The sequence below is a fragment of the Herpailurus yagouaroundi genome, unplaced genomic scaffold (assembly GCF_014898765.1).
Source record: "Herpailurus yagouaroundi ecotype Mexico unplaced genomic scaffold, PumYag 141, whole genome shotgun sequence".
NCBI lineage: Eukaryota > Metazoa > Chordata > Mammalia > Carnivora > Felidae > Herpailurus > Herpailurus yagouaroundi.
In genome coordinates this window covers 56001433-56028528 of record NW_024412396.1, presented here as the reverse complement: position 1 = coordinate 56028528, position 27096 = coordinate 56001433, and the positions used below count along the sequence as shown (strand labels likewise).

Genomic DNA, 27096 nt, shown 5'->3' with positions numbered 1-27096 from the left:
CTTCCTACTCCTGTGAATTTGCTTTAAAAACAAAAATCAGTTATTGAAGCAGCTTCCACAGACTAGATTTTCACTTGCCTGTAAATCTCACAATTCTATTTACAAAAGATATTCCATTATTTTAAATACCAATATTTGCATTTTAAAAGGAGTATTTATTGGTTTGGCAATGGGAGGGGGTGACAGCATGAAATGGATTGGAAAGCTGATAGGAGAGGGGATATAAAACACAGTAGAAGGCTTCTGGGATGCTTGAACATGAAATACAATTTCTGGTTTCATAAGTTCCTCATTAAAAGAGAAACATAACAGCAAGAATGAAATAGCCTGGATTGATTTTTGGGGGGGGGGAATAGTGCTCACTCACAAAAGATAGAAAGTTTTTTGAAACAAAATGATATTAAGAAACTCTTTCCATTTTAGCTAGTTTGCTACCTGATCAATTTAATTCACACACAGGCATTGGAAAGCATGGGATGAGCAGAAAAACAAGAGGTTACAAACTGTGGTATTAGGTAGAATTTGTAACTAGAACAATAACAGATGTTGAAGCAATGGTACAAGAGAACTTTAAAATTACGTTCATGTCTGGCCCATCACACAAATAGCAGGTGCATATTATTCTTGGTGTTTGTATACTGGTTTTCCATGAAAAACTTCCCGAAAGTTGTTTTTTGTTGTTGTTGTTTGTTTTTTAAGGACTGTATTGAAGTGGAACATATAAAGTGTGTAATGAGTAACTTGTTTATTGAAAGGCCTTAATTGGCATCTGGGCATTGCACATAGTTATCAACAAATATACATTCATCTTTCTCTATGTGAGACTTTATGCCAGACTTTGTGAGAGACTCAAAGATAAATGACATTGGCCTCTTCTCTTGCTGAACCTGCACTCTGCTTTGGGCCATGAGTCATACTAAGATGCAAAAAAGAAGTACCACCTCTCCTTTGGAATGTCAGAAAAAAGACTGATCGCAGTGACCTCAGCTAGTGAGGAAAGGCTTTGTGGAAGAAATCAGACTTGACCTAGATCGTAAAAAAATGAGCAATAAATAATAATAATAATAACTCATAAGCTATATAATGTGTTATTGGTTTGAAAGCACTTTACTTAGGCATTACCTCATTTATCGCTCACAACTGAAGGAACAATGAGCAATCAAATTTGTCAGGTCAGGACACAGTTGCTGTTAGGAGAACAATGGAGAACTAACATGAGAAGGGAAAGCCGGGGTCTGATAGAGAATCTGGGCCTGAAATCCCAGAAACTGTAAGTTTCAACTGTGTGTTTTAAGCTATTGAAAAATTTTCTGTGCACTGTGTGTGTGTATGATTTGAAAATAGGGTTGAGTTTTTTCCTTAGGTTAAGCAAATCATTTAGGTGCTCTTCAAAGCCCAGGAAATATAGACCATTAAGTGTATCCTTGGACAACTGCCTGATCTGGAAAGGTATCTAGGATTCTTCTTGTAACTGACCATTTCAAGCTAGAAGGAGCACTTCACCCATATGGTTTTACAGTTATTACAAATTCTTCCTCAAGTCATGTATGTATGAGGTGTTTAGTTGCAGAAAATAAATGATCAAAAACCTTCTTCGGCTAACCAAGTATGAGCACAATAAGGAAATATACAGGTAAAAAAAGGTCTAGAAAACTGTAGTTCCATCAACTGAGAAAAGTGCAGATTTATTCAAACATTCTTCTTTAGAATTTAGTTTACTCCAAAAATATACAGTGAAAAATCTGCCAATGGAGTTAGCAAAGTCAGTGAAATGACCTCCACTCAGACAAAATGAAGAAAAATAAAGGGTACTTGTAAAGAACCATAGATAATTACCTAAACTTTTCCACACTTGACAGGTATATATGACCCATAATAACAATGTCTAGTGATGTAAGGAAAAGCTTCCGTCTTCTGTAAGACACAATGAGTCTATGCCTTTCTTATGCCACAATTTTTATTTTTCTTTCCTATGGGAAATCACTTTACATGGAATAGATAATAAATACTATTTTGGGCTTACACCATACAATTCCTTTCAGAGTGTATGAGACATCAACCTTAGTCTTCATGTTGTAAATGCTAATTACATCTTCCAAATAATATCCATGTGATATCAATATAATTTATCATACATACATACACTTATGAAAGATTAAAGTAGATGAAACTTAGTTATAGGAAACTTTACCTATGAAAACCTATGGCAAAAAAAAAGTTGCTTTCATGTAATTGAAAACTTCTGCACAGGTTCCACGTAAAATCATGAAAAAAAAAGGTTAATCTTAAGTAAACATACCCATACTTTTTATTGGGGAAAGGAGAATCAAAATTTATTAAGTATATAATGTGTTCCAGGTTATAAAAAAACAGTTTTTGTAAGCACTTTAGGAGCTTTATCTAATAGCCTACTCTTTTGGAAAGCATACTTTCATATTCCTATTGTAAAATGGGAAACTTAAAATTCAGAGAGTTTCAATGACTTACTCAAGTTCATGCATCCAATTAGTGATGCCAAATCAGCATTCTTTCTGGACATCATGTTGATTTCTTGTCCTTATTTTACAGTCCTCCTTTATCCTACCATCATTAGACAACCAGGGTCCTCAGGCTATTCCTATGATTCCCCCATTTTTAAAACTTATATGGAGTAAGGTTCTGTTAAGGTTTATTTCAGTTAAGTGGTCAACAGCCGCCAACTCATAATCATATCTGGCTTTATAGGAAAATGGAGGCTTTAACAGTTGGCCCAAGAAAATAAATAGGTACTAGGGAAATAAATATCTTCTGGTTGAACTTGAGACATTGGCAATATGCCATCAAAGGGGTTAATCTGCTTTGCGAAAAGGAACTGCTGATTACTCCTCAAACTACATTGAATAACTAGTTTCAATTATTAAAGAATACCGTGTGATTTTGCCTACTATGTGTGACCATGAGACTGGAGGGCTCTTTTTTTGGAAAAATAAATTAATAATAATGGGATGTTTTTTGTAGTGTTTTATAATTTTCTGAGTTTTTTCAAGACATTTTAAGATTTGAAACTCAGTAGTCAGTAGTGGTTTTTTTTTTTTCCGATTTTACAGAAAACAACCAACCAAAGCTTGGATGATGAAGGAACTGGCCCAGGTGTCCTGGTGGTTAGCAGTACAGCCAGACCTTACTATTCCATTTTTGTTTCTTTCTGACTAGGGCACTTCTCAACCCTACCCTTGATCCCTGTACAACTGAAATAAAAAATGCAGAAAATATTGCCTGTGCTCCCCTTGCTTTTGACTTTGGAAACATTGCTACATTCATGCTTTTCTTTTTCATGGTGATAAGAAATTGTTCTGATTTAATTTCTACCTAAGATGGCAAAGAAATCATTGTAAAATGAATTCGAGATTATTGCATCTGGGTTATGGAGAGCAGTCACTGTTGTGTTTGACTTCTATTAAATGACCAATGACAGGGGGATCAAGTCAAAGTTAAATAATTTAGCTTAGGTGGATATGTAAAATTCCAGACTAAAACTCTTGGGAGATACAAGAGTTAAATTTTAAACAAAATTGTAATGTCTTTTCTAGGTTTCATAATAGGGTTGTCTACAAAGTAAAAGATATTCCTGGGTCATTTTGTCATCTTTGATAATAGGATCAATAATAATTTATGATATGGAATTCATAATATTTTTAAAATCTTACTTTCTCTGCCCAGCACTTGAGTCAGTGTTTTATTATCAATGGTAATATGGTTTCATTTTTAAAGATTTTATTTCTAAGATATTATTGACAGATGTACATATCTTCATTTCTTATTTGAATGAGTAAAATGGAACCATTTGTTATATGAGGTACAATGGGGCTATTTTGTGCATATGGTGCTGCAACAGGCCAATGGCTTCTTTCTCTACCTATTTTAACTCATTTTAATCACTGCCTTGACTACAGAGTCATTAAAGGCAGCTAACTGCACTGCCCACGGTAACATTTCTCCAATTCAATAGCAGAATGTATAGGTTTGATTTGTGAAAAAGAAAAGGCATTACAGATTGAAATGAAAAAAGATTAACTTTCATGTTAAATACAAGAAAAAGTTCAATGACTCTGGGAAAGGAAAAAGCAACTAAGGAAAATTAAGCCCAGTTTATAGATTTGTTTCAACATGGACTGTTTCACAATCTTTTTTATAGAAACTTTGCAAAGAAAGGACTGAAATACTCACCTGTTCCAAAGATTAATGTGTATTTAACATTAAGTTCAGTAAAGCAAATCACCATTGTCAGTCATCTATAGCTACAATTTGTAGATTCTTGGTTATTTTGAGATTTCATTCATTCTATATCATGCCATTAATAATTTGACTTTTTCTGATTATAAAAACAATGAATACTCATATTTTAAATTACAAAATAAGAAAAACAAATTTAGGAGATATAATATATATGCAATATAATGTTATATTATATATATATATTTGGATTATAAGGTCTATGAAGACTTTTATTACTTAACATTACATTATTAAATGTTTTAATAACATTTTTCAAAGTTTGAATCTTGTTTTCCCTTATCATAAATTAATCACATTTTTAGATTTTTATTTTATACTATTTTTTAAAAATAAATATGCAATCACTGTGAAAATCATTCAAATATAGCAGAAAATAACACATATTATTTTAAACAAGTAAAACTGTTAACCATGTGTATGCGTGCGTGTGTGTGTGTGTGTGTGTGCGTGTGTGTGTGTGTGTGTGTATGAGATAGAATGTTAAAATGCAAGTTTTATCTAAGGAACCAAGACATGAGTCAACATTCCTAAGTGAGGTGAAAGATCATGATGCTGGATTTACAAAGGAGATGTTTAAAGACCCATTATGTGTCTCTTACCTCTCACTCACATCAAAAGTAAATAAAGCACAGATATTGAGGATTAGCATTATTAGATTATTGAGATTATTAGATTCTTAAATTATTAGGGATACTAGATTTTTTATTGACATATAATTAACATACAATGTTATACTAGTTTCTGGTGTACAACATATTGATTCAACAATTCCATACATTACTCAATGCTCACCACGATAAGTGTAGTCACCATCTGTCATCAAACAATGTTATTACAATGTTATTGACTGTACTCCCTGTGCTGTACTTTCCATCTTCATGACTTATTTAATAACTGGAAGTTTGTACCTCTTCATCCCCTTTATCTATTTCACCCATCCTCTGACCCACCTCCCCTCTGGCAACCACCATTTGTTCTCTGTATTGAAGATCATGAGAGAAATCCACTGGTGTGCTCTGAGTGCTGAGACAGTTGTTTTTCTTTTTTTCCTTCTCTTTTGACCTCGAGTCAAAGAGAAGTTAAGAGTTCCCTTTAGAGATCTTTGTATGTGTGTCCCTTTCCCCCGCGTCCCACCCTTGGTGTCTGAACTTCTGTCTAGGAAATCTAATGCAGAAAGACAGGTAGGTTATACATTGATGGTGAAACAAATGGAAAGGTATTTGTCTCAGGCCTGTGCTGCAAGTTTGTCAGCACAAAGCTTATTATGTGAAGGTGTGTCTTAGACTGAGGGGTGTCAGACTTAGCAAATACATTTACAGATGACAGTAAAATTTGCATTTCAAATAATGGGTATGTGTTTAATATGTCACATATGACATTTGGGGCATACTTGTAAAAGTATTTCTTGCCCTTCTGAAATTCAAATTTAACAGATTATCCTGTATTTTATCTGTCGGTCCTACTTGGACAAGAGGAAAGACATTTGTGAGAGAGACCCAAAGAGTGGTAGTCTTGGAGCCTATCCAAAAGGGTTCTAAGAGGGCTGAACAGATTGAATACAATGACACTGAAAACACCGATATCTAGCAGCTGACTGACCCAGGGGTGAACAACTCATGAGAATTGAACCTCCTTTCTTGTCAATCAAGCATCTATAAGGCAAGACATACAATACTATGAAGAAAAATGATTGGCTCTCTGGAAAATCCATGAAAACACTTAGGGCAAAGTAAACTTTAAATATCTGAGACAGTTGTCAAGATCAGAGAGCACCATAATTTCATCTTCATGTGTCACTTAGAAAAATAAGGGCTTTCCTCTCCTCTAATCTAAGCCTGGCTAGAGGAGTAGAAGTACTTAATAGAAGAGGAAGCCTCTTCCTCTTTGAGCTTATAGACTTCCAAATTATACCATGTCTGAGCTTGGGAGGCTCATTTTAACCTAAATCAAAGTCTAAGAATTCACAATTACAAAAAGGGAAGTTTTTAACTTAAATTTAAACTTTAAATTCATGTTTTGTATTACCAAGATCTTATAAACTGAAATTACTTCAAAATGGAAAGTTAGAAAATAATAAATAATAAAGTAAGAAATTTTATGATAATCTGTATTTTTATCCATGGACAGAGGAAAAAATAGCTCACTCCAAAAAGATTTAAGGACAATGAGAGAAAAAAATATATGGTGACCATATGATTAAATCTCTTGAAATATGTTTGTTCAAGAAGATTGTGCATACAGATGACAGATAATATACTAATACTTATCATCTTATCTTTTTCCTCTCTGTTTTATCCCCTCATGCCTATGTCTCCTCCATCTCTCAGTGGGGCATTCTCTCAGGGTGGGTGGGAGGGCAGGACTGCACACAAGAATGAAACAAAGCAGGGCGCCTGGGTGGTTAAGCTCCCAACTCTTGGTTTTGGCTCAGGTCATGATCTGGCAGTTTGTGAGTTCCAGCCCTGCACTATGCTCTACACAGAGCACAGAGCCTGCTTTGAATTCTCTCTCTCTTCCTCTCTCTCTGCCCCTCATGCTCTCTTCTCTCAAAATAAATAAACTTTTTAAAATAATTTTTAAAGAGAATGAAACAAAGCATCACACCAAATATTGGTTGATGTATAAAGTTAGCTCCAAATCTCTATTGCTACAAAATCCATTTCAATATGTATGCATGACTAGTAGGAATTTTCTCTATGTTGGTAGGTCATTTTTAAAAACATGTTTGTTTTTGAGAAAAAGCGATCACAAGCAAGGGAGGGGCAGAGAGAGAGAGCGAGGGAAACACAGAATCTCAAGCAGGCTCCAGGCTCCAGGCTCCAAACTGTCAGTGTAAAGCCCAACTTGGGGCTCGAACCCACCAACCGTGAGATCATGACCTGAGCCGAAGCTGGACGGTTAACTGACTGAACCACCCAGGCGCTCTGATAGGTATGTCTTAATATAATCAGGGTTCTGAGATTTTTAGAAATAATTGATTTTCTAATGTATGCCATATATTATAATTTACATTAGAGCAACGGCTATATTTGTACAGCAGGATTATACTAAGTCATGCATAAAATGTCAGCACTTTATTCTAATTGTAAGGAAAAATATGTCATTTTGTTCAACAAACTTATGGGATAGTATAGCACAAAACAAAGATCATATTGTTGCTGGGTTTTTTGTGTTTTTTTTTTTCATTTTTAGATAAAATTTCATTTTCCCACTCACCTTATATACCAAAGTTAACTAAAAACATACGTAGTGGTCCTCAAAGACACAAAAGTCATACTATAGAGATGAATAAATGAAGATTCTCATTGCACTAATGATAGATTAACCTACTGCATTCCAGAGAAATAAAAGCTTCTTTTTTCAAATAGATAAACTGAGACAGGTTGATCGCAAACTGCAATTATTTATTCTTCAAATACTTCTTCAGATAAAATTCCTCAGGTAAAACTGCTTCAGACAATGCCCCCTCTCAGGACACAGAGCTATCTTTGCTGAGCAATATTGTCTATACTGCTAGGATGTCACGCATCACACTGGGTTAGCATTAACTGCACACAATGTTTTTAATAGGAGTTGGAAATAGTTTTAAAGTTCAGGTGATATGTGATTTGCATCTTAAAGGATGAATAGGCATCATTAAGGTGAGGATAAAGGAAGTGTATTTTAGGAAGAGAGAAAAAAATTGGAGAGATACAAGAGTATTAAAGGAAATGGTTAATCAGGGATAGTCAAGATGCTTGTTGTGGTTGGATGACAGGCTGTCTTGCCAGCTGGGCAGGAGGTATGAGATAACTCATGATCACCCTGGGAAGGACTTTAGTGAAGGGTAACTGCCTATATTTTTAACCTCAAACATGGTGCAAAGCCCCGTGAGGGTTTCAGAAGAAATACATGGCTAAATTCATTTTAATAATATTATACAATTTTAAAGAGAGAAAATGTTGGAAATCTGTAGGTAGTGGCCTTTATCCCTTAGGGAATTGTTTATGTATTTATTTTTATTAACTTTTATTTATTTTATAGAGAGGTTGAGAGAGAACTCACCATGAGCAATGGACAGAGGGAGATAGAGAGAAAGAGAGAATTTCAAGCAGGCTTCATGCTCAGTGTGGATCCCGATGGGGACCTTGATCCATGAGATCATGACCTGAGCCAAAATCAAGAGTCATCAACTGAGTAACCCAGGCACCCCTCGATGCTGTATTTTAAAGATAATATAACTATGCAATAGATATGTAGTACAACACAAACAACTTTGAGCTGCATTCATCAGGCATTTCTGGGTTTTGCTCGCCCCTACTGATTTCTGAGTTCATGGCTCTTACTGAAGGTGAACTAGAATGGGGGTATAGATTAGTATAAATCTCAGCTCCTCTACTTGACAGGCTATGAGACCTTCAGTTTCCCCATTTATAGATGGGGGTAAGAATATTACCTACTTTATGGTGTTGCTCTCAGAATTAAATGGTATAATGCATGTAAATGACTTAGCATGGAGGCTGGCAAGTAAGTACTGAATAAATGGCTTATATTATTAATATGAATAGATCAGTTAGGAAATTTGTCAAAATAATCAATGCCAGAGATGCTAAGTGCTTAGGAAGTAGGGGCAGGTTAATGATAGGGATATTTACAAAATTACAGTGGATAGAATTCTATTTATATATAAAACTAAAAACAAAAAAACATTGAATTTTAGATTTTTTTCTTTATGATCCAAACACTACAGTGGTGGATTGGCAACCGGTCAAGTTAGCATCTTCTAGAAGAGGATCTTCTTATGCTCTGTCAATCATAGAGTATAGGTAGCTGCTCCTCTATGTTAATACTCAAGGCTCTCTGTGACTATCTGTGTGATATAATGACCTTCACTGTGCCTATGAGAACGATGGATATATTTGGGCTGAAATCTTACTGTAGAAACCTCTACAGTTTAGGCGTAGGATAAAGCATTTTCTGCCACCTAGGCTCTCATTTAAGTTTGTTGTGCTTAGACAAAGGTATCTTGGATAAGAGTGAAATCCCTCAACAAAATCCCAGACTGTACTTCTTCAATGCTATTCTGATGCTAATGGCGCTGGACAGTGGGGGCTAAGAGGTGGTTGCCTCCCAGCCCCACATGGACTTCTCAGCCCTACACAGACTATCAACTGTCTATGGGTTTCAACTGCCTTTTGTGAAAGTAGTATAATTAGCTCCCGGTTTTTATTTTCTCCAGGAAATATGAGGATGTTAGAAGAATTCACAGCCCAGATACCTATTAAATTAGCCCCAAACTCCCACTCCCATTCTGTGAACAGAAGAAAAGTAAATAGCTTTGAAATTAGTACTATTCTATAATGTAGAAAAGCAAAATAAATGCTGTAGATGTTTCTACACGATTCCTAACCACACAGAGTAGAAGTGGAGTGGAGAGCCGCATGTGATGATGGATGATAATTATGTTTTGGTTCCCCAGGCACCGGTCTTCAGATGTAGACTCCCAGACATTGTCATATAAATAAAGTATTTAAAGTGAAAGAGGACACTTTATGCAGTATTTGACTAAGACATGACAAAATACAAAGGGCTACCAAATTGGGAAAAATAAAATATGAGTTTTAAGGTGGGAAGCTATTTCAGAATTTATAATTTTCTCAAATGTCTGAATAAATCTTAGGATGACATATAATGGGGAAACTGTATGGCTGTTTATACTTGCCTAAGGAAGAACAAGTATCCAATGACTCAGATACATTTAGATAATAAAGAACATAAAATTGAAACATGAGAATTTTTCCCTCAGTTACATGTTTTTGTCTCTCAAAATCTTTAAGATGATTCGTATTTTCAGTTAATTTTTTGGATGAATAGTTATAGTTATTTCAGGGTTATTTTACATGTAATTCATGTGGGTGTGAACATTTTTGTGTCATAACCACTGCAGACATTATTAGTCAATTACTGTATTAGTCAATCACTATATTCAATTATTATTAGTCAATCACTGTATTCATTCACACAGAAGCTGATTTTAGCCTCAGAATCTGCCTCATCAGAGAGTGGCTAGCTACCACTACCAATTAAGCAGAGTTGGCTCCATAGGTGAAACCAAGTTACCAGTCCATTCTAGTTTGTCAAGTCTAGGAGAATATAGGGAAGTTAGCATTCTTCTATATGGACAAAATTTCTACAAAAGCCATGCAGCGTTCCTGAGTTCCAATTCTCTGAGGCCCAAGATATATGTTTTCCATCAGTTCAGCATCCTGCATAACCTCAGTACTGAAATTCACAGCATGACTTTGAGAACATATTGATCCCATGACTCCTGTTCTCAGGGGTACTACAAACTGATACCATTTGAATAAATGTATTACCTTTGTTTGCACATTATGGAAATGCTGAATGGTTATTACACATAAAAAGAAAAAGCCAAAGTAACATTTATGCTGGAAACAGGAGGGAATCATTCAACCAAACATAGAAAGTAAAGCTATCCAATTATCAACCTTTAATGAAGAGAGAAGCGTAACAGGAATATACAGAGAAAAAAATTAAGAAGAAGAAAATACTTTCAGGAATTTGTAGCAGAAAGAGTAGATGATGCTTTATATAAATGTTGAAAGAAACTTTAGATCAAGATACTTAGAAATATTTGTATAATTTCAGAAAATTCACCCTTAAAAAGGTAGACTATGACAGTAAAACTGGAAAAAAGAATAAACTCAATCTCCATCCAGTTTAATATTTTCTTAATTCTGACTTCTTAGCTCACCACTGAACCTTATGTCACTTGGAAGTGAGGCTATTCTTGATGTGCATACAAATGTCATCAGGAAAGATGACTGTATTAGTTTTTCAAGGCTGCCTAACAAATTATCACAGGCTCAGCAGCTTAAAGCAACACAAATTGTCTATACCAAGGATTCTTCATCAGGAGGCTGGGTATGAGTTAGCTGGATCATCTGCTCAGGGTCTCACTGGGCTGTAATGAAGATATAAACCAGCAAACACGTGAGGTTTAGAGTCCTACTCCAAGCTCCGTCACTGGTGGAATTCCTCTCCTTGCCCCCATATGAGCAAGGTCACAGTTTTCTTGCTGACTGTAGTCAGAGACCACTCTCAGCTCCTAAAGGCTGCCCCCAACCCCTTACCATATGGGCCCCATAGAAAGTTCACAGCATGAATGTTTACTTTCATTCAGCGGTGTATTTTCTGACTTCTCTCTCTGCAACTAATCAGAGAAAGCTCTCTAGTTAAGGGGTTCACCTGATTAGGTCAGGCTGCAGCAGGATGATCTTCCCGATGCCACATAACATCGCATCATTAAAAAAATGTTACCCATCACATGCACAGGTTCTGCCCTGAGTTTACCCAGGCTGCACACACCAGGGGGCAGGAGTCATGGGGAGCGTATGAGCATTCTTCCTATCACAGTGACCAGGATAATTTAAGAATTGATTAAATGAAGACATAATAATACTTGCAAAAGTGGCATCAGTTGCTAGAACTAATACCTTGTATTTATGGAAAGCATCAATAAATTTAGCAGCAAATATTAGTTTCTGGAAATACTGACTACTGCTATTTAGATCAGCCTATCAGGCATCTATGAACTTAGATCAATTGCTTTTCCTTAGTCCCAATACCCTCATTGGTCAACTTGGGATTTAACAACGCCAATCTCAGAGTTTTCCCAACATCAAACACAAGATTTTCTTTAAAGCGTTTTACAAAAAAAAAAAAAAAAAAGAATAAAATAAGTGTGAGCCATTGTTATTATAATTATTAAATCTTGTTGAAGCCCAAACAGCTATATTTTGTCTTGTTTTGGCTAATCTAATTATGGAAATGCATAAATTTAATATTTAACTTAAGGAATGTTATGATATTTGATTTTCTGTAGGTTTCTTTTCTCTCTTTTTAAATTTAGACACAAAGATGCTTCTGCTGCCAGATTTAGCACAGGAATTTCCAGGAGCAGCATTAGTACATCAAAGGATGCTCTTCTTAAATAATTCATCTAATTAAATTAAGTCAGAACAACTTTAAGGGTCTGAAACTTTTTGGATACCACTTCAGCTTATTGTAATGGAGTCTCCAAAAGAACTCCAAAATACACAGAGAATGAATGAAATGTGGAGAGTTTCTGTGCATATTAATTTTTATGACATTAGGAAAATAGGACAAAGAGACTAAGCATAGGAATAAAGACCTTTGATACACTATAAAGGAAAGTGCCTTCTTTATTATCAAAAACATCTGACTATGAACATAAAAAGCAAAAACAAAACAAATACCTAGAGCTTATTTTAGCTGCTGTCCATGTGGGTAAACCTAGGGCTGACATATATGCATTGCTTCTCTAAAGGATAAGAAAGAGGGAAGTAGGTCCAGAACACTACAGAGCAAATAATAATCAGTAAAATGGAGTTTCACTGAACCAGTATTCCCTGAGGATAAAATATAACATCAGAAGGATCCAGAAGTTCAATTAAAGGAGGTTTATCCATTAGAATAGCCAAAGTACATAATTCTTAAATTGTACAAAGTGGTGACAATCTTAAATACATTTTCTGAAATCTCACTTAAAAAAATTTGATATCCATTAAATTACAAAAGCAATATCTGAATTTAGATGTTACACCCCATCAATTTAGGGAAACCTTGTCCTATTCTTTTACCTAAGCTCTATCTAGAAACCTAATCCAAAAAAAAAAAACCCTGAAATTAAATTATTCCACTGGCTTTCAAAATCTACAATTGCAGTGACTTCTCACACACACACACACACACACACACACACACACACACACACACACATGTTAAAAATGTAATTATTGTCTGGTAACCAACACCAAATCATTTGCATTGGTGTCTTGTAAGAGTAGGTAATAAGGAAAGCTAGATGGGTCTTTTTAGCCTTTCAGACTATTTTAATTATGTAAACATTTTTCAACAAAGAACAATAAATTTTATACCTGGGACAGGTATAACAGGTATAAAATTTGAAGCATTTATAGTCTTATTCTCCACTGAATAATAACTTTGCTACTAAAACTGATTTAAAATTTACCCAAATAAAGTGCTGATTGATACAAAAGGATTTTTTTGTTAATTTCTTCTGTCAATTGGCCTTAAATCTTAATAAGCAGAGAGGAACGGAGAGAGAGGGAGAGAGAGAACTATAATTGGGCATGGAGTGAGAAGAAAGTCTAAACCTACACCTTGAATTTATGTTGCCTTAATATTTTCTAATAAGTTTTTATTTATTTTTAAGAGAGAGAGAGACAACATAAGGGATAGGGGCAGAGAGAAGGGGGGCAGAGGATCTGAAGTGGGCTCCGCGCAGACAGCAGAGAGCCCAGTGTGGGGCTTGAACCCACAAACCGTGAGATTATGACCTGAACCCAAGGCAGCCTCTTAACCGACTGAGCCACCCTGCCCCCCACCGAGTTGTCTTAATATTAAAAGTCAAAGACTTATGTAGTTTTTGTAAATAAAAAGGATATGACAAAAGATAACTTCCAAAAGTTAGGGGCATATGGGGCAGAGAAAAGAATCAGAAAAATTATCAAAGACCTCTAAAAAAATATGGTATAATTACCTCAAGAGAAATAACATTTTTTAATATGGTACTTCTTGTAAGGTTCTCTTATATTTTCAAAGGTCTTGATCAATGCAATATTTTCATAATATTATTTATAATTATAAGAACAAGGTTTCATTAACATCTTAGCAAACATACACCTCTATGGTCTTTATATGCCAGGTGAAGGGCTCAATAAATTAGAAGCTGTAGATATTAATAGTAATCATTGTGATGTTTTTACTCTAAAAACTCCACAAGCTAGTCAAAAACCATTCCCTAAGTATCCACTTAGGAATTTTCCACGGTCGGTCACAAGAGGTCCTTCAGGAAGAATTTATAATGTTCGGCAGTTGGAATATGATTCAGTGTTTATCAATTTACAGATAGACATAATACATACCTAATCTGCTTATCTATTAACGAAGTCACTGTGTATTGTCAATAAACGTAGATAGTATCTGAAGCTCTTAGCATTTCCATTTATCATACAAGCCATACCTCCATACTGTCTGCCATGCCCAGGATTTCCTCTAGAGAAAAGGGGAACTTGTTAATTAAGCCAAATTAAGTAAAGGTGTCGTATGATAACTAACTTCTGTCTATACAATCTTCTGTACAAACCAAACCATAGACAATAGAAAACCTTAAATTATGCTCTCCTGTTTCATTCCTGTCCATGAAATCTCTACGCAGATCTAGGGAAAAGTATTTAAAAATGTCAAGCAGTGGTAGAGTCTTTTATTCAAAGGGATTTTTACATTAAATGGTTCCTAGGCTTTCACATTCTTGAGATGTCCATGGGCCTACACTAGAAATTGTATTAATCTATAAAGTCAAGAAAGGTAGTTTCTGTGCACATTCCATCTTTCAGCACGTTGTACTCAAAACTTGCTGGGACTGATTTGATGAGGAAAGGGGTCAGGGCTGGGGAAACAGGTAAATAAGCAATTCTTAACATATGGAGGCAGCCAACCTACAAAGTGGCAGAGGATATGGATACTCATTTATATTGGAGAAATAAACAACATTATTTAGGCAGGTTTACTATTGAATTGGAAAATAGAAAATTCCTTGGATCATGGCCTACCCTGATGCCTATGAGAAAAGGGGACAAAAAGAAAAAAAAGGCAACATCAGCAACCAACAGAGAACAGTTGCACAACCTCCTGTGATATACTTTAGAGATGATGACCAGAAGGATAACAATATGTACAGCAAAGAGTAATGTCACAGAAGTTTTACTTAAGAGATGACAAAATTCTGACAATTCTTATAATGCCCCTTGCCAACAAGACCAAATGAAAGCCAAACAGTTAAACGCTGAATTGGAGAAATGATCTATACCAATCCTCCCAGAAAAGTAATATCACCTTTCAGGTAGACAGACATTTCTAAAAAGTCTTTCAGAAGAGAGAGTATTGTTTCAACTGGGTTGTCTTGATGAACCCTCCATTGCCCTGGACACACGAGAATGGCGATAACACAAAAAATAGACTCTCAGTCTGTAGCTTTTTGCCAACCTCCCTTTTCTGACATATCTTCATTGAATGACTAATCGTGACTCTATTTCCACTGGTCAGAGGCCAGTTCTCTCCCTCTCTTTGAACTATACCATGAGATCCTGATATATTGGAAGGAATAAAAAACAAAGAATCATCCTAGAAAAAATATAACACAAAGAACAGAAGGTAAGTCCTCTTGATCATTTTGTGCTTTATAACTAGCTAATAAGAATCTAAATTCCATAAAAAAGAGCTCAAACTATAGTTAAGAAAGAAAATAGATGAAAAGGAAGATTTGAGAAAAAAGGACATGTTTTAAGACAAATGGCATCATTATAATACCAATGTATGTTAAAATATTAAGAAACAGAATAAATGGGCCTAAAAATCAATTTATTTATTAAGTCTTAAAAGTAGTGAAGGCAAACTAAAGTTACACGTGTATTCAAGTATGTGAATTCAGCCTATTAGAAATAGAAAATATCCAAAAGGATCCAATATGAGGATAATTGGTTCATGAAATAGAAAACCAAACAAAACTGGAATAGATTAGATACGGATTTTTTTTAATGGAGGAAGGCTTTAATCATATCATAGAGCATCTCATGTGAGAAAAATCTGATGCAAAAGTCTTCAACGCCAATACCAATTTTATACGACTTAAGCTGCTGAGCTTCAACAACAAAGAAATTATGCATCTTACCCCCCCAAAAAAAAATAGAAAAAGGAAAATGTGTTCTAAGAGAATTAAAAAAAAAAAACAATAGGAAGTTATCGTCAATCATGAAAAAACTCTAGACATATTTGAGGAAACCTCAAACGAAACCAGAGAGAAGTCATGACGCACAACACTAACACCATGCAGTACAGACACAAAATAGGATTTCTAAGGGGCAGACAACAACTTTCCAGCAATGTTCTGATGCTTTATGTGGTTGCAACATAGGTTTGTCAAACACGAACTTCTTAAGGGAAAAGAGAAAGGGCTAAATAAACGTTCAATTTATTTATTCTTTTCAAACTAGGTACATTCAAGTTTATCTAATATTAAAATATGGAATCTGGCCTGAGTAAAGATATGGAGACTTGGGGTGAAAAGACATAAGTCTTAGAATTAATGGTTTGAAGTATTGATGAAATTAGCATCTAAGTGGGCAGTGAGTTGGAAGAGTAAGAAAAAATACCATAAGACTGTCTGAAACAGAATTTTGTAGTTGTTGCAGATCTGGTGCAGCTTAGAATAGAATCCCTGTGAGTGGGTAATTGTGGTAGCGTGTAAAAAAATATCACTGATGCGAAATAAAATCAAGGAATGGAGAAGCCATGCTATAGAAAACAAAAGAATAAGTGAAAAAGTTATTTTTTATGAAAAAAAAATATGCTTTTGAAATCATTGATTGCTTAACTATTTTCTACCCCAACATAACTAAGGGGTATAACATACTATCATCATTCATAGAGGGCGGATTCTTAGGGAAGGGATGCATTTGGGGCCATGACTTCTTGGAAAGTTATTTTTATAACATCATGAGACACATGCAAGGCATTTTGAATTTGAAACAGTGTTCTCCCCATCATTCCCTCCTCTGAACCACTCCCAGGTAAAACTTATTATCCCCTTTTATTATACTAAATTCCTTTATGTCAATCTAAAACGCATGAAATAATTTCCTCTACTGTACAAATTCAAAATTATGAGACCTCTGCACAGTTTAGCACAATGCAAGTAGGCAGTCATCAAGGTGAACCTCACACCAAGTATGGGCAGTGACATCGCTGATGCTCCAGTATGATGTATCGGGAGTATTTCCATGGTTGATGTCCCACTGAAGGTGCCATACAGACCATTTATGTAAGAATGGATCCTTACTATATATGTAAGTGTTTTAGCCTGAGCTCATTCTTGTGGAGGTTAGATTAGATACAGGGAGGAGAAAAGTTACTTGTTTTGAATAAACGAGTAACTAGGTTTAATGCCGAACTATGATACTATTCGATCCTCATGCTTTGAGATGCCATTTTGATACATTATCCTGATTTTAGAGCTTAAGACTATAAGGCTTAAAATGGATGAATGATTGCTTGAGGTGGCAGTAATTAAGTGACAGACAAGAAATTTGGATTCATGCTTTCTGACTCTCAAACTCACTGCGCTCGCATTATATGGCAGATGCCATGCTGGTCACAAAGGCTATAGCTTCACTCCTTCAGGATTTGGTTTCCAGACGTGTAACAATAACTGAGAACACTTTACAGATGATAGAGTAGGATTTCATTTTTGTAACAACAAAATTTTCTGACATTTCAATACAGGCTACTCACGGGTTGGCAAGCAGGAGAAATATTGTAATATCTAGCTATGCCTTCACCTTAATCTAAATGCAATACAAATACATTTCTATTTCTTTTAGTTAGCTCATAAAAAAAATCTCCTATTGTTTTTGTCTTTACTCATATATTGCTCTTTTATACCTCTCATTCCCTCCACATGCTCTTGGATCCTTATTCTCCAGGATGTTGTATTCTTTAACTTAATATACAATACGCCCCAGGTATCATGAACTTATGATTTCAGTATTATGTGATCAGCAAGCTTAATTAATCTAAAATAAATGCATAAAAATCCTATTTTTGTATGATCATATATCCACAAAAGATACAAATTTAATCACAAAGTGTCTAGTCACCAGCATGCCATAAGTTTTCCTGATATCTGTGTTTAAGTTGATAAACATCATATGCAAAATTATCACTGGTTTAATTTTTTTAAAGAAACATTAACAAAAGAAAGAGCCACTTAGATGGCGCCATCCCCTAAAAACAATAAAGACTGAAATATTACTAAAAAGTTTATTTTTGAAGATATCATAAAGTTAACTTTGAATATAATTACTTAGGTATGTTGTTCTATGTATGTCGTTAATATTTTTAAACTAGTAAAATTTCTAGACACATGGATAGCTCCCTAAATTGTTAGATATTTGTCATTCTTTTCACCACGGCTTGTATAGCCACCTTGATATAGTCATCTTCAAGACAGGTATGTTGTAATGCTGGATTTATAACATTGACTCCAAATCTACTTTCTGAGGGAGGGCAGATGGCAGAGAATTAACACATAAGCAAATATATTCCATATATGTTGCACATACAAATTCATTTAATATTACTAACAGTCCTGGAAAGAGATGACATCAGCATCTCCATTTGACAGTTGAAAAATAGGAAACTCGGGGATATACAGTGATTAGAGTTGGAGCCAAGTTTCTGCCACCCCTCCCCGCAACCATCATCACACATGTACCATGCCATCTCAAAACTCTTCAGATCCCTCTTGCAGTGGATAATTTATGCATCCTGACCTCAACAGACACTCAGATCTCTCCAATTTCTTCTGTATGGTTTCTTATTTCTGGTGATATGCATTTGTTTATTCTGTAAATTCCCAAATGTCAGAAGCTATATCTTCTACTTCCTGTAAAACTACTGACACCTTACAGTGGATTGATTGATAGAGGTTTCTAATAGTCAGATAATGAGCATTAACATAAATGTTCTTTCTCTTTGCACATATGGGTCAAACTTTCTGCAGTCTCATTTTCACATTCCATCTGAGTGCATATGTCATTAGAAACAACCCATTGACATAATGTGGAATGTCTGCTCCTTTGTGTGGACAGATGGAAGGCTCCATCCAGACAACTGTGCAAACATTTAACAGTAACATAAAATAAACTCTTAACATTATATATGAACACTGAAATCAGTATATTTTGTGAAGTGGTGAGTGAATGAGAAGTTCAAGAACATGAATATTTAGGTATTTAGGCAGAGAAATAAAGGGCTGGCATAGATGTAGGACTGTTCTAATTTATCTCTGACTAGTGGTGGGGGGATGCAATAGGATTCTAGAAGCTGCTTAAGTTAAGGAGATGGATTGTGTACTGGTAACAGTACGGTTTGGGAGAAAACTAACAAAGGAGGAACAGATGATGGTTTGACAAAAATGACAAAAAATTGTGTGTATGTGAGTAGGAGTTAGGTGGAGGAAGTGGAAAGGTGTTGTAGTACCTTCTGGGGTCAACACAGAATGCAGAATATGTGAGGTTCAGAAGTCGAAAGAACAGTAGCAAAACTGGAAATCCTGACAAAGTTTCTGAGTCTTGTCCACACTGTCTTGCAAAACCAACCCTATATTGATCCTTTAACCAACATCAGTTAGCACCTTACAAGAGGAATGGAAAAACTGAATTCTAAGACATGGAAACAGCAATATAAACATATCTTCTTTTCATTTGCATTGGCCCCCATGGAAGTTATTCTCAACTTGTCTGTATTGAAAGTTCCAGTGTTGTATCTAGACAAGAAAGAGTGTTCTTGAGCCTAGACATTTACATATATGGAGATATGTATGAAGACACTCATAATTCAACATGGGTAAAAATATAGATAAATTTCACTAGTTATAAGTATTCCACCTTATTTTGAATAAACTTCACATTTTTCCTATTGCCTCAAGATGCTACATTATGTGGTCTCCATCTCTACAAAGTTATCTCATACCACTTACTTTCTTTTATGCTATGTCTCTGTCAGTTTCTAAAATATATGAAGTGAGTTAATGAAAGGGGGAGGTTCTACTTAAAAATCAAGAAAGGAAGAGGTCAAAGAAAAATAAGGGGCCCAGGATCTATGTGCTCTTCATACTATCTACTGCAGAGGGAGACAGTACCTGGACAAATGGACATTTGATACTCTAGTTCTCAAGTATATGATGCCTGTAGTGGACTGACTGATGATCTCAAAAAATGGCAGTGGTGCTCACTTTGTCAGCACATGCATTAAAATTGGAACACTACAGAGAAGACTGGCATGGCAGGGATGACACACAAATTGGTGAAGCATTCTGTTGTTGTTGTTGTTTTTAATGTTTATGCCCCTGGAAACTGTGGGTGTGACTTTGTTTGGAATAAAAGATCTTTGTAGGGGCGCCTGGGTGGTCGGTTGAGCGTCCGACTTCGGCTCAGGTCATGATCTCACAGTCCGTGGGTTTGAGCCCCGCGTCGGCTCTGTGCTGACAGCTCAGAGCCTGGAGCCTGTTTTGGATTCTGTGTCTCCCTCTCTCTGTGACCCTCCCCTGTTCATGCTCTGTCTTTCTCTGTCTCAAAAATAAAAAAACGTTAAAAAAAAAAAAAAAAGATCTTTGTAGATGTAATTAAGGATCTTGAAATGAGGGGCATCTGGGTGGCTCACTCAGTTAAGCATCTGACTTTGGCTCAGGTCATGATATCACAGTTTGTGAGTCCAAGCCCCACACTGGGCTCTGTGCTGACAGCTCAGAGCCTGAAGCCTGCTTCAGATTCTCTCTCCGTCTCTTTCTGCCTGCCCCCCACCCCCGCTTGTGCCCTCTGTCTCTCTCTCTCAAGAATAAACATTCAAAAACAATTTAAAACAAAAAGAATCTTGAAAAGAGATTATCCTGAATTATTCAGATAGGACCTAAATCCAGTAACAAGTGTCCTTGTAAGACAAAGAAAAGACAAACATGGGAGAAGGTGATGTGACTATAGAAGCAGAGATGGGAGTGATGTTGCCTCAAGCCAAGGAAGGCAGTTGATACTTCTGGCTTTCAGAAGGTGGAAGAGACAAAGAAGGGAACCTCCAGATAGAGTGTGGCCCTCTAACATCTTGATTTCAGACTTCTGTCCTTCAGAGCTGTTAGAGAATGCATTCCTATTATTTTAAGCCACCCAGTTTTTGGTAACATTTTCATAACAGTCCCAGGAAAAGAATCAAGTACACCTAACAGTAGAGATAGATGTATCAGGCTTTTAGGATTTTGCTCATCAAGGTTACTGAACGAACTCTCTCTTAGCTAAAATGATGCTTAACAAACATTTTATTATGTACCAGTTAATTAAGTAGTTTTCTCAGAGGAAAGAATTGTATTGGTCATCCAGTAAAATATTACAGTGCTCTGACATATCTATTAATATAATGGAATTCTAGTTTACTTTGTAATCTCCTAAGATTTTGGTTAGCTTGCCTCAATGCAAAGATACTAATCAATTTAAGATACCACAACACAATTAAAGCCCTGGACCTTAGTATGATTACAGTAAAAGATGCAATATCCTGCAAGTCTTTGCCAGAGGTGTTTCCAGAAAGACCAGAAGGGATCATGAAATTGTTTATAATGGCCAAATTTGATACAAGAAAGTTTGTACCTATATTTATTCTTGCCTTTTCCCTACTAATCTTTAAATAGGTAGAAAGCATATGGAGTTAAAATCTTAGAAGGAGGTAGAATTTAAGGCAAATATATAAATAGGGATTATTCTTTTCTTTCAAATTACCCCTTTTGCCATCCCTCTTTGGGGTCCCACCTACTCACTTGTGGGTATATTCTCTTGAATTACAGAACAATTTTTCCGACTTTCCTATCAAAATACAAATAATTCACTATAAATAGTTTTATTTTCAACTCATATGTTCCAATCATCATGTCTCATTAAAAAGAAAAGTAAATATACAGGGCAGTTTCATTGATACTAGTGGGAAGACCAGAAAGAAGATGGGGAAAAAAATGGCATATCGGTTCACACTCTAGTGAATGAGCTGATTCCTAGCATTTAAATACAAATAATATCTCATTGATGGAAAACTAATTTTTCCTAACAGCTTATCATTATTAGCATTCCAGTCTTCCTTAAAGGATTAAAAAAAAAGGCTATGATTCAATGCAACAGAAACAAAATACAATTATACTTTGTATAGGAAAACACAATGGAAGGAACTCTGCATTTTTGTGAAAGACCTACCTCATTATAGCAATAGACAAGATGTAATTTAGTTAAAATGTCTTCCTGGAGACTTGGAGGGGACACATTTTTGTCAACAAGCCCTGTTCTCTCTGGGAATATAACCAAACCTTATAGAGAGCAAACAGCATCAACTGACTACATGATATGCGTAGCACCATTAAGAGATAGAGATCTCAGTGTTTGGAGTCAAGTAGCTGTGTTAAATCCCAATGATATTTCTTTATAACTATGTCACTGTGAATTATATTCTTTCTCATGAGCATTTTCTTTACCTATGAAATGGAGATAATAGCAGCATTGTTGGAAGGTTTAATTGCAGTAAATATAAATAACATCACAAAACTAGGTAAACATATGTCTCATTAAATGGTGGGCTTTATTACTGTCTTCATCATAATCACCATCGTCCACTTTATAAGATTCATATTTAGGAAACCAATATGGGAAGATTTGAAGTTGACTTTCATTAATGAAAAACCATAGGGATTAACTGCATGAGATATATACTTGCTGAATGCAGTCAGAGATACTGGCAGGTTTCAGAAGAGGCGGTTCCCTCTTCCAGTTTTCCCAAAGATCAATTGCACAATGTCTGATGATCTTACACAACTCTGATTGGTCTTAGTGGCACACACTGATGTATATGTCAACCGCAAATGTCAGGTTAATAAAGCATTCCAAATAGAATTTTTGCACTATGTAAATTTATATGCAGCCTCAAATTCAGAGCTCTAGTCCTTGATAACTTACTTTTTCTTAATGTTTGTTTATTTATTTATTTAGAGAGAAAGAGAACAGTTAAAGGAGAGGCAGAGAGAGGAGGAGAGAGAAAATCCCAAGCTGACAGCACAAAGCCTGACAGAGGGCTCAATCTCACGAACTGTGAGATCATGACCTGAGCTGAAATCAAGAGTAGGACACTTAACTGACTGAGCCATCCAGACAATCCTAACTTATTCACTTTTAATCTGTTCTATGATTCCATCTCTTTGAAGCCAGCATACATATTTTTTTCAAGTGAACATATTTCTAGCTAAGAGGCTGATTTGCTTAAAATGTATTATAATCAAAACATCTGCTGTTTCCTTCTTGATAAATTGGGAATGTGTTATGGGGTTTTGTTTGTTTGTTTTCCAGGGCATTTTTGTACTTGAGAGTAGTTTGAGGTCCAGTAACTGTCAGTATTGACTACTATTGTATTCCCACAGTAAAAAATTTGTCAAGAACCATGTAAAATCACACATACCTATGATCTCTCCAACATTTTCTCCTTCAATTACTGGGAATCAAACTCTTTGGGCCTGGAAGAGTGACAGACTTACTTCTGCTGGTCTGAGCCCCTGCAGTATCTCTGTCCTATTGGCTAGGTTGCTTTTTTATTGTATTTGCTAATTTCTTTTTCATATGTTCTTTCTCTTCTAAAGGAGCAACATACTCTGCTTGTGTGTATCATGTTTTCCTCCATTTTCTATGAAGAGCTATATCTAATATTCCCAGTGGCTCAGGATCTGAGCTTTTGTATTAGTCAGACATGGAGGGAGGTACATAACTGTCCAGCTACCTTTTGCTCTATCAGTCTGGTTCCTGAGTTACCCCTATAGCAGGAAGATCATACTTACAGGTAGTGGACATTTCTCAAATAGTCTAGAATCCCTTTTTCTGGCAAGGATTGTTTTAGTTTTTATACATATTTTAGCGTGAAACTAAAGAGATTCTGGTAAAGGCTTTAGTCAAAAATTATTTTGAACCAGAAGACCTGATAGGTTTTAAGAACTTTGAAATTAGATAAAAACAGATGTAACTAATAATAACCATTATACTAATGGATGTAATTTCCCACAGAGAAAAGAAAGGGGGAAAGGAAGGCATTAGTTATATTTAGCAAAATTAAGAGGAAAAGAATAAACAGTAAACACCTAACATCAAGACAAGAAAGATGACAGATTCAAGAACAAGTATTTTAATTAAAGCAATAAATGCGAATGAGTTAAATTTCAGTATTAGAAGACAGATCAAACATGAAACAAAGTCCAAATGTCTGGTAGTTTCAAGGCATGGTCTAACACAGAAGACACAATGAAACTAAAATAAGATGATAAGCTAATAATCACAAATATGCCAGGAAAACATGTAAGTCAGAAAAACATTATTAAAAAGTCTGCACAAGCTAAAATCATAAATGAGGCAGATAATTCCCACTCAAGACATTCAAATATAAACAAAAAAACACCCCCAAAATGAATTAAATATCATCTATAGAATACTAAAACTATTAAAACTATGTCTCAAAGAAGAAATCAAAAAGGAAAGATAAAACAAGGAAATTTTTAAAATGAAAAATTATAGACTATAAAGAAAATATTTAATTTTTCTGCCAATAAAATGTATTCTACTTAATTATGAGGCATGTTAATGCTTATCAAGCAGTCTCTCCCAACCTGACAGATAATAGTGTAAATTTTGTACCTATTCTGGAAGGTGATTTTGCAGTATATGTCAAATTACAAATCATTTGGCTGTAATATTCTTTGAGAGATTTATACTCAAATTTGTTAAGCATATTGTTATTCATACATCTATAAAGTTGGAAACAATCCAAATGGCTATCAATATGGAATCTAAAAAATGATATCTATTATTTATATTGTATGTATCATATCTATGCATTGCTAGATACATAAATTGCTCTACATATATAAAACCATCTAATTAGAAGAACAACTATATTGAGTAGGTATTCCTTTTAGTTTTCATATTTGGAAACAGAGAGTAAGAGGTTAAAGAATTCATCCAAGTTCACATGTCAGTCATGGTGAAGTGGTAATTAAAGCTCAGGTATTGGAACACTTGAGTGGTTTAGTCAGTTGAGTGACCAGCTAGATTTCTGCTCAGGTCATGATCCCAGGGCTGTAGGATCAATCCCTTCGTTGGGCTTCATGATAAGTGTGGAATCTGCTTAAGATTCCCCCCACCTCTTTGCTCCTTTCCCCAGCTTGTGCTCACTCTCTAAAAACATTTTTTTTTTTTTTTAAAGCATATCTGGCTCTGGAGCTCAGGTTCATAATCTCTATGCTATAAAGTTTTTCAAATTAGAGCATCCATTATTATAGAATAATCTGTATCCATAACACTATGCTTTTAAGAATTTTCTTTTTTACAATATGAAAAAATTATCATGATGTTGATAAGTGAAATAAAATTCTACTTTGCGAGATACATGAATACATAAAGGCAAGGCAGGCATGGTTTATACACAAGGTGTTGCCAAAAAGGAAGGAACAGATTCATAAGGTTTTTACATTATGAATTTCCCAACATTTCTAAAATAAATTTACCTGAATTAAAAAAAAAAACATAATGTGGCAGTAAATGATTACCATTTTGTAACATAACCTATTATATTGTCTCATTATCATCTAAGAACACTGATGTGCAAAACAGCCAAATAAACAGTAGCAGGGGTCCTTGGAACAGGGCCTATAAAGTATATATTTGTTTTTTCTTATTGATGACATTGTTTCTCATCCAAAACTATTCCTATAAAAAATTTTGTGCCAGACTAGTGGCAGCAAATCAAGGTCTACATCTAAATAGTAAGATACCTATACGTGGGTAAGTTGTGGACACACACACACACAAAATACTACATATTATATAAAAAACAACAACAACAACAACTAAATAAAGTCTTGTTGAACTTCTATATAACAAAGAAACGTTTTCCAGAACTTTTACGCATACCACAATATTAACCTGCATAGCAAACAGCATACCTCCATATTTCTATTTCAATACACTTTGTCAGATTTCACAGATCCAAGATGAGCCACATTCTCTTTCAGGTCCCCCTCCTTTCTCAGTCTCCCTCTGTTTATTTTATTTTTTATGCAAAAGTGAGAAAATTAGGGAAAGGAGAATAAAACTATTTGCCAGAGAGACACAGGTCTCTTTTTCCTTGCCATACTCCAGGTAAAATTGTTTTTTGTATGACAAACATAGGAACCTAATTATTATTTTCAAAACCAATACAAAAATATCAAATAAAAGAGCAGGAGCAGGAACAATCCCTAGGTAACAGATGAGCACAGAAAAAACCTCCTAATAGTTTGATAAATATTTCGGATTTGAGATATGTCCATGAGATAGGAGTTGACTTCAAAGTACACATTTTTGAAGGAATGTGTTAATGAGTACTTGGGGTGAATGGGAGAATAATAGGAGCATATTCTCTTGAGATGAAATGCACTTATTATTCAGCCCTCTGCCCACATTTACACTAGAACCTAAATCTCAGCCTAGAAAGAATGCATTGCCAAAGTTACTGCTCAAACTGTCAAGTGGATCATGTCACCCTCTACTTAAAACCCAAGATACTTCTTCCATTTTCTTCTAGTGAGGTGTAGATCCATGATGATGTCACTGAAAACCATTTATAAGCCAGTCTCAACTGCACTAACTATATTCCTTTTCAGACTCCCTCCTAAGTACCGATCCCTCTTGCTGGAAAATATTCTCAACATTCCATAAAGAAGCCAAACTCTCAAACTTCTGTTTTTGCACATGCTTTTCTATCTGCCTTGTCCCTTCATCTCACCTGCTACTGAGATGTGTTTTTTTCTATTTATACTTCTGGCTCTGATTTTTGTGCATAAAAAAATATTTATATCTGAGTTCCTCAAGGAAAGCGACTACACATTTTTCAAAGTCACATATTCTTAGCACCCAACAGAGTGTCAGGCCCAAATAATTAATAGATGTTGATGGAATTAAAGACTAAATGATGCATGCATTTGTTGACAGACACTACTAAAATGAAGCAGGTGCAGTTGTGCAAAATCTACGTTTCTAAAATGCTTAGATGTGAATGTTATTTTTTCTAAATTTCTAGAAAAGTTAAAAAATATATAAAATCTGTCTCTTTCTG

The 27096-nt window shown here is 35.2% G+C and overlaps 1 long non-coding RNA gene and 1 pseudogene across 1 annotated transcript in view; one reads left to right on the top strand and one right to left on the bottom strand.

Annotated features, from left to right (window-relative positions):
- The window catches only part of LOC121032145 (uncharacterized), a 714077-nt gene that overhangs the window by 459689 nt on the left and 227292 nt on the right, over positions 1–27096 (bottom strand). The gene's annotated exons all lie outside the window — the stretch shown is intronic.
- LOC121032437 (uncharacterized) lies at positions 20166–20264 on the top strand (annotated as a pseudogene).